Source organism: Lampetra fluviatilis, chromosome 15 (genome assembly GCF_964198595.1).
Source record: "Lampetra fluviatilis chromosome 15, kcLamFluv1.1, whole genome shotgun sequence".
NCBI lineage: Eukaryota > Metazoa > Chordata > Hyperoartia > Petromyzontiformes > Petromyzontidae > Lampetra > Lampetra fluviatilis.
This window is the reverse complement of record NC_136289.1, coordinates 10093058-10109245: the sequence shown is the minus strand read 5'-3', so window position 1 is coordinate 10109245 and position 16188 is coordinate 10093058.

Genomic DNA, 16188 nt, shown 5'->3' with positions numbered 1-16188 from the left:
ACACGTGCACACACACGCGCACACACACATACACACGTACACACACGTACACACACACACGTACACACACGCGTCCTTCCTCACACGCGGCTAAAACCCATCTCCCACTCCGTGAGCAATGATCACAATATAACTGGCTGCGCGGGCGGCTTTTGAGCAGCGCCGATATTTATATCAACCTTTAAAAAATTATCCCAATCAGGGCAGGAGGCGAGGCCGGCTCTGACCTCCCGCTGACTTTCATATCTCTGCTTCAGGGAGATTAATTCGGTCGCGATGTGTTCAGAGTTCACAGTAAAATCACGGCGTGTGTACACTCCCAACCCAGCACCAGCACCAGCACCACCACTCACTCGCCCATCATGTAGCCCTACCGACGAAGCCAGTGAGTATACAGCCTCAGCCCACCACCACTCACCACCAGCGCTCAGTCACTCACCAAGCACCTTGCCCATAGACCCACCGCCACCACTCACTCGCCCACCACATAACGCTACCAAGCCAGTGAGTAAACAATCCCATTCCCCCACCACTCACTACCACTCCTCACCACCGCTCACTCACCAACCACCTCGCCCTACCACCACCACCAAGCAGTGTGTGGGTATGTAAACACCCACCACCACCAACCACAACCACCACTCACCCTGTGACAGCACCATCATCAGCAGCGGCAGGAGGATCACCGGGCGTGAAAACTGACATCGCCTCCACACTCCCCACTCACTTCACGGTGACGATGACCGACATTTAACAACAACAACCGCCGAGTCTCCACTCGAATCGCGACAATTCATCGAATTCTCCGGCGGCGTGAATATTTGGAGCCTGTGATCTCCACCCATGCCCACACACTCACCCCCACTACGCACCGCGTAATCCAACATCACCCTTTAGGTCCCATTGCTGGTCTACTCGCCGACGGGCGCTTGCTGCGCGTGTTGCCCGTTTAATCTCTCATGTTTGATCTCTCCTTTTTAATCTCTCATGTTTAATCTCTAATTTTTTAATCTCTCATTTCGCTTCGCAGGGGCGCCTCGTGGTGCGGCTCATTGGAATGGTGGGGGGCGGACGAGGGGTGCGATGAAGAGGAGGAAGAGGAGGAGGTTGAAGCTGCAAGGGCGACTCTCACTTGGTTCAACGATCAACAGTCATGGGAGTGCAGAGAGAGAGCGAGCGAGCGAGCGAGGTGGAGAGAGACGAAGGGCTGACAACTACGGAATGGCCAACACGAGCGCGCCCGGGTGCTAATTGCCAATGCAGCTATTAGCGTGCTTTATTTACACCAGCGGAAAGCAATAAAGAGGCGGGAAATGTGCGATTTAATGTTTTATCTGAATTGCCCAACAACGGGGATGTTAAATGAAAATATGTGCGTTTTTACAAATTGTTTTAAATACGCAAGCTTGATGATGATGATGGTGTTGGCTGCTGTGATGATGATGAGGCCGATACGCACTCGTTATTGATGATGCACACGCCTAATTTATGACGGTTCGGTATAAACATAAACGATTATTTGTGCATGGGGTTTTTGTTTGTTTGTTTCTAAATGCACAAATGCCACGTTTATTGTTAACGGTATTCTACTCTTGCACGCGTGCGATGGCGGTGATGTGTTCATGCAGGAGTTCGATGCCGACTGACGTCGCAGTCTGCCGCTGGCTTCGATGAGTGAGCTTCACCGGGAGGGACAGAGAGGCAGAGAGAGAGGAAAAGTTCGTTCATAATCAACGATTTTTGGGTTTAGATCGCGTTATTTATAAATGTGTCGTAACCCTCCACCACCCGACACGGCCAATCAGCAAAAAAGTGTCACGTTGACAAAAGACAAATAGTTCACTGCTTTCGTCCACCGGTGTGTTGAAGCGTGAAACCACAACATTTACAATTTTTTTAAGTGCGACGTTTCGCTGGTAATTGCATCCAATTAAAGCAGTGAACTATTTGTCTTTTGTCAACGTGACACTTTTTTGCTGATTGGCCGATTTAACCCAAAAACGTTGATTATGAATAATAATTGTCGCGAAAGCATCAGACGTGTTAAACAGATAGCCAGACTCACGCGGAGAGCCACTGACTCGCACCAAACCACGTGGACTCACACTTTTCCATTCGTGCGTGTGGCAGCGATCGTGTTCATGAGCTAAATGGCAACGTCGAGCGACTCGAGGGCTTCAGGAGAGAGAGACAGAGAGAGAGCTCGTGTCCGTGTATCACCAATACATGCATCACCAATACATGCATCACCAATACGTGTATCACCAATACGTGTATCACCAATACGATTCTGAGACAACGCGATGAAGTCAGCGCACGTTATTACCAAATAAACCCGACGCTTGCGTGAGTCTATACGTTGTCAACTCCGTGTGGCGCAGACTTTGACTTTCAAACAACTTTTATTGCCGCCAGCAGCAAAAGCACTGGAGGCGATTTCGATATGAAATACACAAAGTCACCTGCAAACAAACGAAAATAAACGCTACAAAGCCACGCGCTGTGGCTCTGAAAGCACCGCGCACAACACAAGAGAAAAGTCACGTGGTGGTGGTGGTTGTGGTCATCGCGCACGCCACGGTGACGAGCGAGCGCTTCAGAAGGTGAACACCACGAGGGTGCCGTCCACGCTGGTACAGAGAGGGGCTTTTCCGGCTCCCCAGCGTTCGAAGAAGACGTGCACATCACCAACATGTGTGTGGTATGCGTGCCCCAGCCGGAGCCGCGCCTTACGCAGGCCTCTGAACATTGGAAGCAGCACAGAACAGCCGTCAGTGTCACTCTCCAGCATCTTTTATCTCGTTCGGTACACCGCCATCTTCGCTTGCGCGCAGGCGAAGTTGGCGAGGTCATGGCGCTTGTTAGCCAGGTAAGGCACCACAGACTTTTGACTTTTAAACAACTTTTATTGCCGCCAGCAGCAAACGCACTGGAGGCGATTTCAATATGAAATACACAAAGTCACCAGCAAACAAAAGAAAATAAACGCTACAAATCGACGCGCTCTGGCGCTGAACGCACGCCACGGTGACGAGCGAGCGCTTCAGAGGGTGAACACGAGGGTGCCGTCCACGCTGGTACAGAGAGGGGCTTTTCCGGCTCCCCAGCGTTCGAAGAAGACGTGCCCATTGAGAGTGGTTTCGTGCGGCGGGTGAATCGTTTCGAGCTCCGTGCTCGGAACCCGACCACCTGAGTTCCATCTCCGGCCACGGCTAAAAAAAAAGGCAGTGGGGCGAATGGTAGCTGAACCGTGCCTGGGCTTTCCGCTACGTCGACTCAGCTATCAATTGAGTAACCCGGCACGGTACCTTTAGTGAGTTAGCTATCCGGGTAAAGACGCCAACGTTGCGCCGACGTTTGCGTGTGGTTGGAACAGTTGGGCGAAGGTTGGACCAACGGCCACCTAAACTTTCCCGCTTCTCAGAGTCGGAATGAGACAAACTAGGTGATGTGGTAGATAGCAGGAGACAGGGCAGCATAATTAATTGTTGTATTATACTTCTATGGCGCCGCGTCTATGCGCCCGGCCTTCAGCAACGCGAACTGCCCAGAGTGGTGAATTATGAACAAGGGACATTAACTGAATCGTCGCCTATTATACATTTGTCCTTTTTAAGGCCACACAGTGTTATTGAATAATGTGCTGCTGCTGCTGCTGCTGTTGTTGTTGTTGTTAATTGTGCTCGTGCACCAGCAGCAACAACAGCAGGAGTTTCGCCAAATAATGTGTCGAACATTTCTAAGCCATAGAATTGGTGACACATTCCAACGTGGCAGAGACCTCCTCCTGCAAATGAGGTCTCGAGACACGGACGAAACTTTGCCGTGCGAACAAAGTACGTCACGGTAGTAGTTTGTTTGAGAAACCACGTTGATCCTGGCGTTGAATACCGACACGCAATAATAATAATAACAACAACGCAATTCATTTGAAACTTTAATTGCAAACAAAAATAGTATTCGTCAATAATAATTATTGTTATGGCTCAGGACCACCAATCGATATGACGCTTCCTCATTGCTGGCGAGTGCTCGGGGACACCCTTGACATTTGTCACTTAACACGCAAGCGACAATTTGTGACACGTGCTCCCCCCAGTGAGATGATTGCGAGCAGCAACCCGCAGCGACCAGCGTGGTGAAGTATGGTCACATCACCTCCATGCCAGACAATGGTATGGGGAGACATTCGTCCAGCAGTGAATTCACAAAGGTCAAAGGACTGTAAATCATTATGGATCATTTGAGTTAGTTGTCTTACCATACATACATTAATATTATTATTATAATAGGGGTTTCCCATTTTTCTGGCAACAAAACTGAAACATTTTTACAAGGAATCACGTCTGCATTAACCGCAATACTTGTGGTCAGAATACAAACAAAAACACACACTCTGATAATATATGCATTGTCCTTGAAACTGATTGCTCCACACCTGAGACAGCTTTCTTTTGAGCCTCGTCTCAAACGGTATCACACCAGAGGACGCCAAAAGGCGTACAGCACAAAGACAACGCACTACCAGAGTAATGATAGTTCGGGGTGAGCAACTACATCATGGGACCTCCTCCTTTGCCAGTACCAAAATATAATAATAGGGTTTTTCCCCTTTTTCATGGCAACAAACCTGAAACCTTTTAACGAGGAATCATGTCTGCATTAACCACAATACTTGTGGTCAGAATGCAAACAAGACATTATCATGATTGTTCCTCGATCGGCATGAGATTTGCAGTGGAGTAAATTTGCGAGATGTTCCCACCTCTTTCGAGACGTCTGGCCACGCGCGATAGAGCGGAGCCATAAATACGCTCCCCCAGGGCCTCGTTGGAGCTCACCTCCGGCCAGTGGTGGTGAGAAAGCAATTGCAGGGCTGCGCCTTTTGCCTTTCACCGACCCAGAAGAGGGCCAGGCTAAAACGTTGCATGCCCATCACCACCAGCCGTGCGCGCCGTGGCCTGGAATCGAACCTACGTTGGCTGGGATTTTAGCAGCGTGCACGAACCGCTTACGGCAAACAAGGTTCACCGCACGTGAGTCGTTAGTTAACCCGGGGACCGCCTTGCAGAGTCTCAAGACCGCGCTTTCAGGAGGGTCCTGCATTGGGGGGGGGGGGGGTGTTTGGTCGATTGGATTGACAACGAGCCTCTGGCTTCACGCAGCAGCAGCAGCAGCAGCAGCAGGTTTTAGCTCAACCATCGCACATAGACGGTGGTCACGGCAATTGCGCTTCTGCGGCCGTCTGGAACGCTCTTCCTTCCGATGGTAGGAAGCCACTGGAGCTGTGCACTTTTAAATCATCGAGATCGACGAACTCATTTCTTTAGAACTGCTTTTTCTGTGTGTGTGTGTTGAGTTCGTTGTCCCATCCGCCCGCTCCTCCGAGTAGCACGTTTGGCTCCGTACGGTGCGAAATAAGTTCAGCATGCATACAACGTACATACAACATACAAACAACATACATACAACATGCATACAACATACATACATACTAGATACATAACCCGGGGAGAAGTCGGAGGGAACCCGCGAAGCATACGAGGTGGTGACACGGAAGCGCCGTCCCGATGGATTCAAGAATCCGTTACTGCGTTGCAGTGGTTAGCGCTGCGCTGTGCTCCGAACGCGGCCACCCGAGTTCGATTCCCGCTCACGGCCACCAACACCACCAGTGACGATTATCTGAACACGTGTGGTGGGCCTTCCCTAGGTCGACTCGGCCTCAAAGGAGCACCCGGTGCGTGGGTGTATAAGCATCGCCACTAGGGAGACAAAGGCGACCGGGCGTGGTGCTGGCCGCCCCACCCCGTCGTGTGACGTTTCCTGCCTTCAAAGCTGCTACTCGCCAACAGCACTCACCCCAAGAGTCTGTTAGGGCTACACGGGGGGATCTTGGTTTTGTATGCAGGCATGCAGTCCATACAGCACATGCAGTCTATACGCCTCTTCGTAATACACCCAGCCGCGAATCTAATTCATCTGCTCATAATAACCGAGAAATTAGATTTTTGCGTTAACTATCTTGCCAAGCGAAGCGGGGGGGGGGGGGTCTATGGAGGGAGGAGGAGGTGGATTCCTTTGTTAAACGAGCAATGAAAAGCCGTTCCTCCAGAGCTCACAAGCGATGCAAGCAGCCACCATCAATAAAAATATCCTTTGCTTTAAAAAGCTCTGACACTCAGAACGATTGAATTTAATACCCCCCCTCCCTCTCTCCCCCGTCCCCTCCTCCTTCCCCATCTACCAGACCCCCCCCCCCTCCCCCAGCCCGCCCATCCCATGAGTGCCACGTGTACCCCGCCGCTCTGAGAACGCGAGCCTGAGCCATTATTTGGTGACGTCAATATTGTAGTTAGCAGAGATGGGGGGGGGTCTACCATCGAGCAGCAAACAAAACAAACCCCCCCCCCTCCCCTTCCCCTCTGCCACCCTTTGCGGTTATTTTCTCGTTTTGTCTTCTCTGACAGGCTGTGCGGGTTATGAACGTTGCGATCATTTGGCTGTTACAACCACACACGCGCAACGGCGAGCGTTTAATCATTGGCGGGGTCTTCTCAAGAGTAATATAATGCAATCACGAATGCCCCATGCTGTGCAACTTGGGGGCTAAAAATCTGTGGTCTCGTGATGATGACATCGGCCGCATCTTACACGTATAAATAGTAATCGTACGTAATAATCTACTGCCCTCGATTAAGGTGTCTCTCCGCGGGCAGTCTCGGTGATGGGGAGCTGTTTGACCATACTTCACCACGCTGGGCACGGCAGGCCTGGTGAAGCGGCTGGTGGCGGTGTGGGGGGTGGAGGTGGCCAAGGGGCAGTTCAGATATCACACGACACTGATGTGAGACATCGGTAAACCTGAGTTTGACGTGCGCTACCCGCTGCGTGCATACGGCGCCACGGTGGCTAGGAGATGTTAGCTACCTCGCCAGGTATACAGGAGGTCGTGGGTTCGATCCCGATCCCGACCCTGAGGGTGTGCTGTATTTTTTTAAATGTGCGTGTCTCTCTCGCCGTGGTCGCGTGGACTTTGTCGCCGGGTTTCGCCAGCGTTCCCCTCCACATTTACAATAAACATCCACGCGTTCAGACAATGTGGCCGCTATGAATTTTCACACAATGAGCCACGTGGTTGAGCTCTCATTTGTGAGAGTCAGGTCGCTTCTGAAAAATAACTATACAGCCCAGTGGGCCTTACCTGGTAACATCAAATAAAAGCAGGTATTTTTTGTTGTTTGGTAATTAACAAGGCGATGGATTTCGATTTAAAGCTTTCGTGACCGCAGGGATTCATTTTATTGGTTCTTTCGGTAAAGTCACGTAGAAGGGAAATAATTAATTCTAATATTATTTTATTACGTTTTATTTTTATTATTTTATTATTTCCCTTCTACGTGACTTTACCGAAAGAAGCAAGGAGAAGGCGTTGGATTCCCACCGGGATAGCCTCACTGAGTCTCAAGGCTCATTGCGAGGAGGATCCTGGGGCAGTTGGCTGCCATCGATGGGAGTTTGGCTTCGTGTGACGAGAAAAGCGGAGATCCTGGAGAAACCTGTATGGTGAATATGCAGCAGTGTGGTGTGCAGTCGGGTGGGTAGAATAATACATAGTGTAATATTACATAAATATGCTAAAATTCCTCTTGATATGCAAATTATTTTGTCAAGGCGCTCTTCCTCCTCCCTCCCAGCTTAAATAGACGCTCCAAGCCCAGGACGTGTCATTCAGACTCTGTCTTATCGACGGACCTGTTCTTCACCTGAGGACGGCTGCTTGCGTTGTGGCCGAAACGTCGTGAGAATTATTTTATTATGTTTTATTTTTTATTATTTTATTATTTCCATTCTACGTGACTTTACCGAAAGAACCAAGAAGATGAAACCTCGGCACTCACACGAGGGGTTAACCCGCCCGAGCTCCACGCAGTCAGATTCATGATGCATGATTGATGACGACGATGACGATTGGCTTATTAATTTATGATGATGATGATATTAATAATACTAATGGATGATTGATGATGGTTCATTATAATTGACGATGATGGTGACTGGATGATACAAATTATTATGACGAGTGATTTATATATTGATGCACATATTGATACTAGACATATGTGGGAAAACGCTTTATAGCTCATCGGATTCCTCCAGTCTAAATACATATTCTGATTCTGATCATTATTGACATTTATTATGGTTACGTATGATTGTTTAATGATGTTAATTCGTGACTGCTTGGATGATGATGATGATGATAATATCTGAATGCTGCCGCTGCTGATGATATTGATTTAATTATTGATCGATGGGACGATTATAATTAATGTATTGATTGATCGGGTGCTTCTACTGCTGCTGATGATGATGACGACGACGACTACGAGGAGGAGGAGGCTGCTGATGTCGATGCTGCTGCCGATGCTGAAATCAAGGCGACCCTGACCAAGATGCCCACCCACGCGTTTGACAAACCCGTCACCTCTTCGGCCGCAACTCGAGCGCGCCCGGACCTCGCCGATCCAGAGACGATGCCGGGGGACAAACAACCAACGTGGCACATCCGCCTCGTCACCTCGCGGCCGCAACTCGCAACAAAGCCGACGGCTCGACGGTTCAACATTTTGCGCGCCACGCAACGCATTCCGAAGCTGTCAACTCGTTCCCGCAGCATTGTCTAACCCTGACGGACGGACGGCTGTCTCCGTGTGTGCCTCCCCCCCCCGTAACCCCCAACCCCCCCCCCCCCCCATAGTCTCCCCGGCCGCTACCACCGTGTCTCTGTGTCTCCGTGTCTCCGCGTCTCGGCGTTATCCGGGTCTTCGTGTCAACCGCGGCTGACGGCGGGCGGTGTCCGCTTTGGGTTTGCGGCAAAACTGAAGAAACCCCCTGGAACGCGTCTCGATTGTTCTCGCTGACAAGTCCCAGACGTGGCCTCGGCTTCTAGAAGTGACAGCTCTCTGTCTCTCTCTCTCTCGCTTGTTTATTGGGTAAACATCACGGCGACGTGGGGGGTCACGGCACCGGCGTCGCTGCGATGTTGATGATGGTAAATCGTCGTCGTCTTCGTCGATCTACTGCTGGATGAAGGCCTTCTACTCCCACCTCTCGCACGGCTCTGTGATGTGCCACATGCCAGTGCCGGATTAGCGTAGTAGCAACAGTAGCTACATATGTAGCTACGGGCCCCGCACTTCCAAGGGCTTCGCGCTAAACGCTTTCAAGCTATCAATTCCGGTTCAGTGATTCTGCACTTGCTCTATTACTATAGTACTATACTGCCTTCTGCTTTCATGAACGACTGGGTGTTTAAGGTTAGCGATTTGTCATATTATCTGACTGTATAGCAAATGAATAAAACAAACAATTACTTGACAATGAAAGTGAAAAAATTGTGTTTTAATATTTACGTGTTTTTTTTATTTAGGGCCCCTTTATAACATCTCATATAGGCCCCGCACTCGCTTCATCCGGCACTGCACGTGCCCACTCCCGTCTAGCAGAGACCTGGGACATATCCATTGAGAAATTAGACCCCTTTGAGTGATCGTCATTTGTTGCTGTGGTGGTGTAATGGTTCACACGCTGAGACTTGCAATCTCAGAGGTCATCGGCTCGATCTCCAGGCGCGGCAGTTGAAACTATGAAACTTTTTTACTTTTTTTTTTATCTTACTAGCTAAGGCCCACTGAGCTACGTAACTCTTTTTCAGAAGCGACCTGGCCACAAATGATAGCTCAACAAAGTGGTTTATCACGTGGGAATTTAGAGCAGCCAACTACTCTCTAAACGCGTGACGTTGATTATAAATGCGGAAGAAAAAACCGGAGGACCCGGAGAAAAATCCACGCGACCACGGGGAGAAAATGCAAACCCAAATATACAGCAACAGGCGTCATGGTCGTGGATCGAACCCACTACCTCCTTCATTCCAGGCGAGGGAGTCAATATCTCACCACCGTTAATGAGTCCAGACCAGGTATTTTACTCGTCGGTACTACCTGAGGTCGCAAAACTCATTTTCGTTCCAATACCTTGATGTGGCCAGAGAATGATGTGACAACGATTTGAAATGAATGAGTTGCCAAGTGATTCAATTGTCATAGCCGTATTCGCGTACATCGTTTTTGCTGTACCCTTTATGGTACCAATATCTGACCGATTTGGAAAAAGTTTCTCAAATCCCGTCTCTGTCTACCCACCTCTTCCAAAACGTCTGGACCAGCGTGGAAGAGTAGACCAACATACCTTATAGAGCGGCTCTCTAGAGCTTCCGCAGCAGTGGCGAAAGCGAGGCATTGCAAGTGCTGCGCTTTTACCTTCACCATTATTTATTTCGGTGTACTCCACAAAGACAAAGATCACCCGCTCCCCCCAGTGTAGCCTTTGACGACTCTTAGGGCAAGTGCATTGTTAGCCAACATCAATTACGGCCGTAAGGGTGCCAAACAAGGCACGGCCGCCTTTGTCTCCCCGGTGCTGATGTTTTTTTTTTTTCCCACAGCGTACCAGATACTCATTTAAACGTGCAACTCTTATCAGCTAGATCACCACGAGGCGTGCGCAGGGTTCATACGTTGTAAGTTCTGAGTCGACCGAGGACCGATTCGTAGCATTAACCACTGCGACGTCGCTACCTTCGTAACACACACACACAGGCAAAGACTCCCCCATACATCTTTTACCAGACTGTTTGGGCAAGTGCTCTTAGCGGGCATTTACGAAGGTCGGGACGGACGATACACGAGGAGGTGGGTGGCCAACATCACGCCCGGCCGCCTTTGTCTTCCTAGTGGCGATGTTTACACATTGCACCAGGTACTCAATTGAGGCTGAGTCGACCTAGGGGAGGCCCTGGGACCGGTTCAGATAATGCTCACTGGGTGTTGGCCGTGAGCGGGAATTGAACTCGGGTCGCCGGGTTCATAGCGCAGCGCGCTAACCACTACACTACCGCTCACCACACTGACACACACACTGACACACACACTGACACACACACACACACTGACACACACACTGACACACACACTGACACACACATACACACTGACACACACACACCTACACTGACACACACTGACGACATACGCTGAGATCCTGCTGCGTGCTGGGGAGGCTGGTGGGGCCCTCACCGCAAAAGTGTTGACTTTGATATAAAGTCAACTCCTGGCGGATTTCAATGCAGATTGCATTGCGAGCAAAATGCACTTCTCGCAAGACGTGATGCGACCCGACTCGAGTTTCATCAACTCAGCCTCCACGCGCTCCTGCTGCCAGGATCCGCGGCGACCGTAGCGACACGCAATTGATTTAAATAAATATCTGTGTGTGTGTGTGTATATATAAGTAATGAAAAGCAGTGGGGAATAAGTAAAGGAACCTAATGGGTTTATGTCAGCCCTACTGTAGACTAAGAGGGCCAGATTCGCATCTTGATGGAGCGTCACACCAACGCTGGGCTAGGGACGCAGCGATGCGCTACGATTTATAAATTTGACAACGTGACGATTTGTCGCGATTTCTGTTTCCCAGAGCTGTGTAATTGTAACCCTCCCCCCCACACTTTTTAAACCCTTGGCACGCCACGGGGAGGGATGTGGAATCATGGATATAATGTAGATGTGGTGGATGGGAGGGTGATGATGATGATGATGGTGGTGGTCTATGAGATGGTAAGGAAGATAGAGAGAAAATACACGAGTGGCATGTTCTGTTGACGTGATAAATCTTGCTCATTGGCTGCGTCGGGTGGTGGCGGGTTTAACGACACATTTATATTTACGCGATCTAACCCCCCCCCCCCCCCCAAAATCCTCTCTATTATGGAGAAAAGAGAAGATTTTGCGATTTAAAGCTTTCGTGACTGCAGGGATTCATCTTCTTGGTTCTTTCGGTAAAGTCACGTAGAAGGGAAGTAATAAAATAATAAAAATAAAACATAATAAAATAATTCTCACGACGTTTCGGCCACAACGCAAGCAGCCGTCTTTATTACTTCCCTTCTACGTGACTTTACCGAAAGAACCAAGAAGAGAAAAGAGAACAGTTTGTAGCAATAATAATCATGAATTTACAGCCCTTTGTCTAATCCACTGCTGGATGACAGCCTCCCCAGGCCGTGTCGTTCACGGGGGGTTGTTTGACCATACTTCACCACGCTGGTCCGGTGGAGGTTGTCGAAGGAACGCGTGGGTAACCCGCGACGGACGGCATCTGAAGTTAGCCGTGACTCCATCCCCACTCAGGGCTTGCATTGTGCGTGCAGCTTGTCCGGCCAGACCCAGGTGTCAGCAGCATGCGGCTCTCCGCTGACTGCCTCGTGACTGTGATGTCCTGCGTGGATTCACATCGCATTGCGGCCCTTGAAACATTGCGTTTTGGTACCGAATAATAAGATTCTAGATTTGAAGCTTTCGTGACTGTAAGGATTCATATTCTTAGGTTTTTTCGGTAAAGTCACGTAGGTAAAAAAAAAATTAAAATGAATAAAAGTAAAATAAAATGAAAATCACGACGTTTCGGAGGCAACACAAGCTTCCGTCTTCAGGTGGAACCGTCACAGCACGCTGTATCAAGTAAACCAGTATATATATACAAGGTCGAGTCTCTTGGGACTTCTCTTTACTTGATACAGCAGTCGTGCTGTGACGGTTCCACCTGAAGACGGAAGCTTGTGTTGCCTCCGAAACGTCGTGATTTTTATTTTACTTTTATTAATTTTAATTTTTTTACCTACGTGACTTTACCGAAAAAACCTAAGAATATGAATAATAAGATTTTTTAAAGAAAGGCTCTTCTCGTTGCTTTCGTTGCCGATCCCCTGGGGGCTCGGCGACCCATAAATGTGTGTCCGTTCCCGGCACACTCCATCCAGTATGCTTCTCGCTACGAGGTGTGGCTATTAGTCTCGTGCCTACTCCGGTCTACTGCGATGACTGGCGACCCGCGACGAGCAACAAATATTCGGTGAGAAACTCGATGCCCATTCTCCTGCTTGTGTATGGCAGCGATGTGCCCAATATGAGCTGCCTTGCCAATGTCTGCTGCTGCTGGCCATGTCGAGAGGGTTTCAGCAGAGAGAGAGAGAGTTCGTGTCGCTCGTCCTCCTCCTTCCGTTGAAGGAGCGCAGACAGCGGTGGTGTTGACTGGCCTGTCTTTAATGTATCTCCACGTGTCTCTGTGGGGTCTCTATATGGGTTATCTATGGGTTCACTGTACGGTGCATAGCTTGCGTTGCGTGGCCACAGACGCACCACTGTGGCTTGTATTTAATGCGTCTCTATGGGTCTGTATGTCCTCTATGTGTCTCTATGTTTACCTGTGGTTCTCTGTGGGCTTACTGAGTGGACCCATCGTTTGGGTTGCGTGGGCGCAGTCGCACTCATGTGACGTCTTTGTGGGTCTCTACGAGTCGCTGTTTATCTCTGAGTCACTCTGCACGTCTCTCCGTCTTCTTGTTGTTGCGTACAGCGACGTGGTTCGGGAGCTCGATCGTGCCAATGTTGACGTCTGCTTCTGTTGTCGGCCACGACGAGAAGGCTTCAGCAGAGAGAGAGAGTTCGTGTCGTGTCGCTGTTCCTCCTTCGTTGAAGGAACGCAGAGCGCAGTGGGCTCACTGGTGTGGTCCATAGTTTAGGTAGCGATCACACTGTTGTGGTTGAATTTATTTGTTTATTATTTATTTTAAATGTAATATCACCTCCACCCAAGGGGGTATCAACACGTCGTGCACTGAAATGAAATGCAAAGACACTCAAATAATGTTGAAGTAAAAGCTATGAGAAAACAGTGAGTCATGCACTCCTTTCCAAACACACTGAGGCTCTTTAATATTGTATATCTGTGCATCTCTGTGTCTCTCTGTATCTCTTTGAGTCTCCATGTATCTCTATAGTCCATAGGCTGGGTCGCATCGCCACGATCGCAGTGTGATTTAGCCCTGACCCCAACCGAACACACATACACACGTGTGCGTCATTGCATATACATACACACGCGTACACACACGCAAGTGCGCGCAACAGTGGCAGGGCAATTTCTTAAAGGTGGGCTGCTGCTGCTGCTGCTGCTTCGCGTTCACCTCGAGGACACGGCGAGGGACATCTGACGAATTAAGCGGCGTGATGAATGCATTCGCCACGACGACGACAACAACAACAGCAGCAGCAGCAGCAGCAACAAACGAACAACGCAAATCCGACACGACAACGGGGGCTCACGTCACCCCATCACTCATCCACTCGTGCGCGCAACCAGCCATGTTTGTCAAAAGCCCTTTTCTGCATGGGGGAAGAAAAGGGAAAAAAAACACAATTTATTTAACTATATATATTCATTTTTATTTTCTCGCTAAAGGAATTGAGGCCCACTGCTCCCTCCCCACCCCACCCCACCCCACCTCCCCCCTCCCGTAAAAATAAAATACTCAGCCGTCATGGACTGACCTGGGCTCTTTCTGTCTTTCGCTCTCTCGCTCGCTCGCTCTCTCGCTCGCTCTCTCGCTCGCTCCCTCGCTCAATGCAGCGAGGGTTTTCATAAATCAGCAATCAATTTGAGAACGAGTGAAGTTAATTGCGCGCGACGGGAGCGCGCTCGGCTGCGGCGCAAGGTCAGCACGTAACTCACGGAGTCGCAGGGAAGACCCCCCCCGCCCCCCCTGACTCAGATCTGCAAGGAGGCACAGAGGGATACACCCGTGTAGCCTGGACGGGCTGTTGGGGCAAGTGCTGTTAGCGAGCACCTATGAAGGCCGGCACGGCACACACGAGGAAAGTGGGGGTGTCCAGCAAAGACAAAGATCCCCCGTATAACCTGGGGCAAGTGCTGTTAGCGAGCACCTATGAAGAGTGGCACGGCACACGAGGGGGTGGGTGGCTAAGACAAAGACAAAGATCCCCCGTGTAGCCTGAACGGGCTGTTGGGGCAAGTGCTGTTAGCGAGCACCTATGAAGAGTGACACGGCACACGAGGGGTGGGTGGCTAAGACAAAGACAAAGATCCCCCGTGTAGCCTGAACGGGCTGTTGGGGGCAAGTGCTGTTAGCGAGCACCTATGAAGAGCGACACGGCACACGAGGGGGTGGGTGGCTAAGACAGAGACAAAGATCCCCCGTGTAGCCTGAACGGGCTGTTGTGGGCAAGTGCTGTTCGCGAGCACCTATGGAGAACGGCACGGCACACGAGGAGATGGGTGGCTAAGACAGAGACAAAGATCCCCCGTGTAGCCTAAACGGGCTGTTGTGGGCAAGTGCTGTTCGCGAGCACCTATGAATAGCGGCACGGCACACGAGGGGGTGGGTGGCTAAGAGAAATACAAAGGTCCCCCGTGTAGACTAAACGGGCAGTTGGGGCAAGTGCTGTTAGCGAGCACCTATGAAGAGCGGCAAGACACAATTAATATTGAGATCTCAGTGAGCGTGCGTGTGTACACGTGCACCCAGCAGCAGGATGGAGCGGCGAGTTCACAGCTTCGTGGAGTTCTTTGGGGCCGGCCTGGGAAGGCTTTCGTTCAGCAGTGGATTGAGCATGGCTGACGAAGGTTAACGACGAATTAATGAATGTGCACGGCGTGTGTCCAGAAGTCCTCCCTCCAGCAGCGGATTGACCATGGCTGACGGAGGTGATGGATGCGTGGATAATGAATGCACCGCGCGCGGTGACTGCTCGGCCGAGTCCCCCCCCCTACCCCCACCCACCCCGGGCGTGCGAGGCGCCTCTGATGGAGTCTGCGACTTCATCAGAGGCGGAGCTCAAAGTCACTTTTGAAAGACGCAATCATCACGACGACGACGACGACAACAACAACAGACAGACAACATCCACTGCGCGTCTGTCCACGCGACTCATCTCGCGTGTGTCCCCCCCCCTCCTCCCCCAGCACCACCACCACCACCACCTGCTGCTGTGGGCGTGAGTGATGGGACGGTTTTCGGAAAGCGTCCGCTTCATGATCGCTGACAAATGATGATGCATTAGGCTCAATCCCACGGCTCGGAGGAGCGAGAGAGCGAGAGAGAGAGAGTGCAGAGGAAGCGAGATTGGGACTCGTGCACGCTCCCGATTCTCCTCCCGCAGCGGTGAGCATCTGGTCGTCATCTCATCCGCGCGTCTCTCGGCAGCTGCAATGTGGGAGACGGAGCAAACGGACTTCAATATTCTAATAGCAATGCGGTAGGAGTAG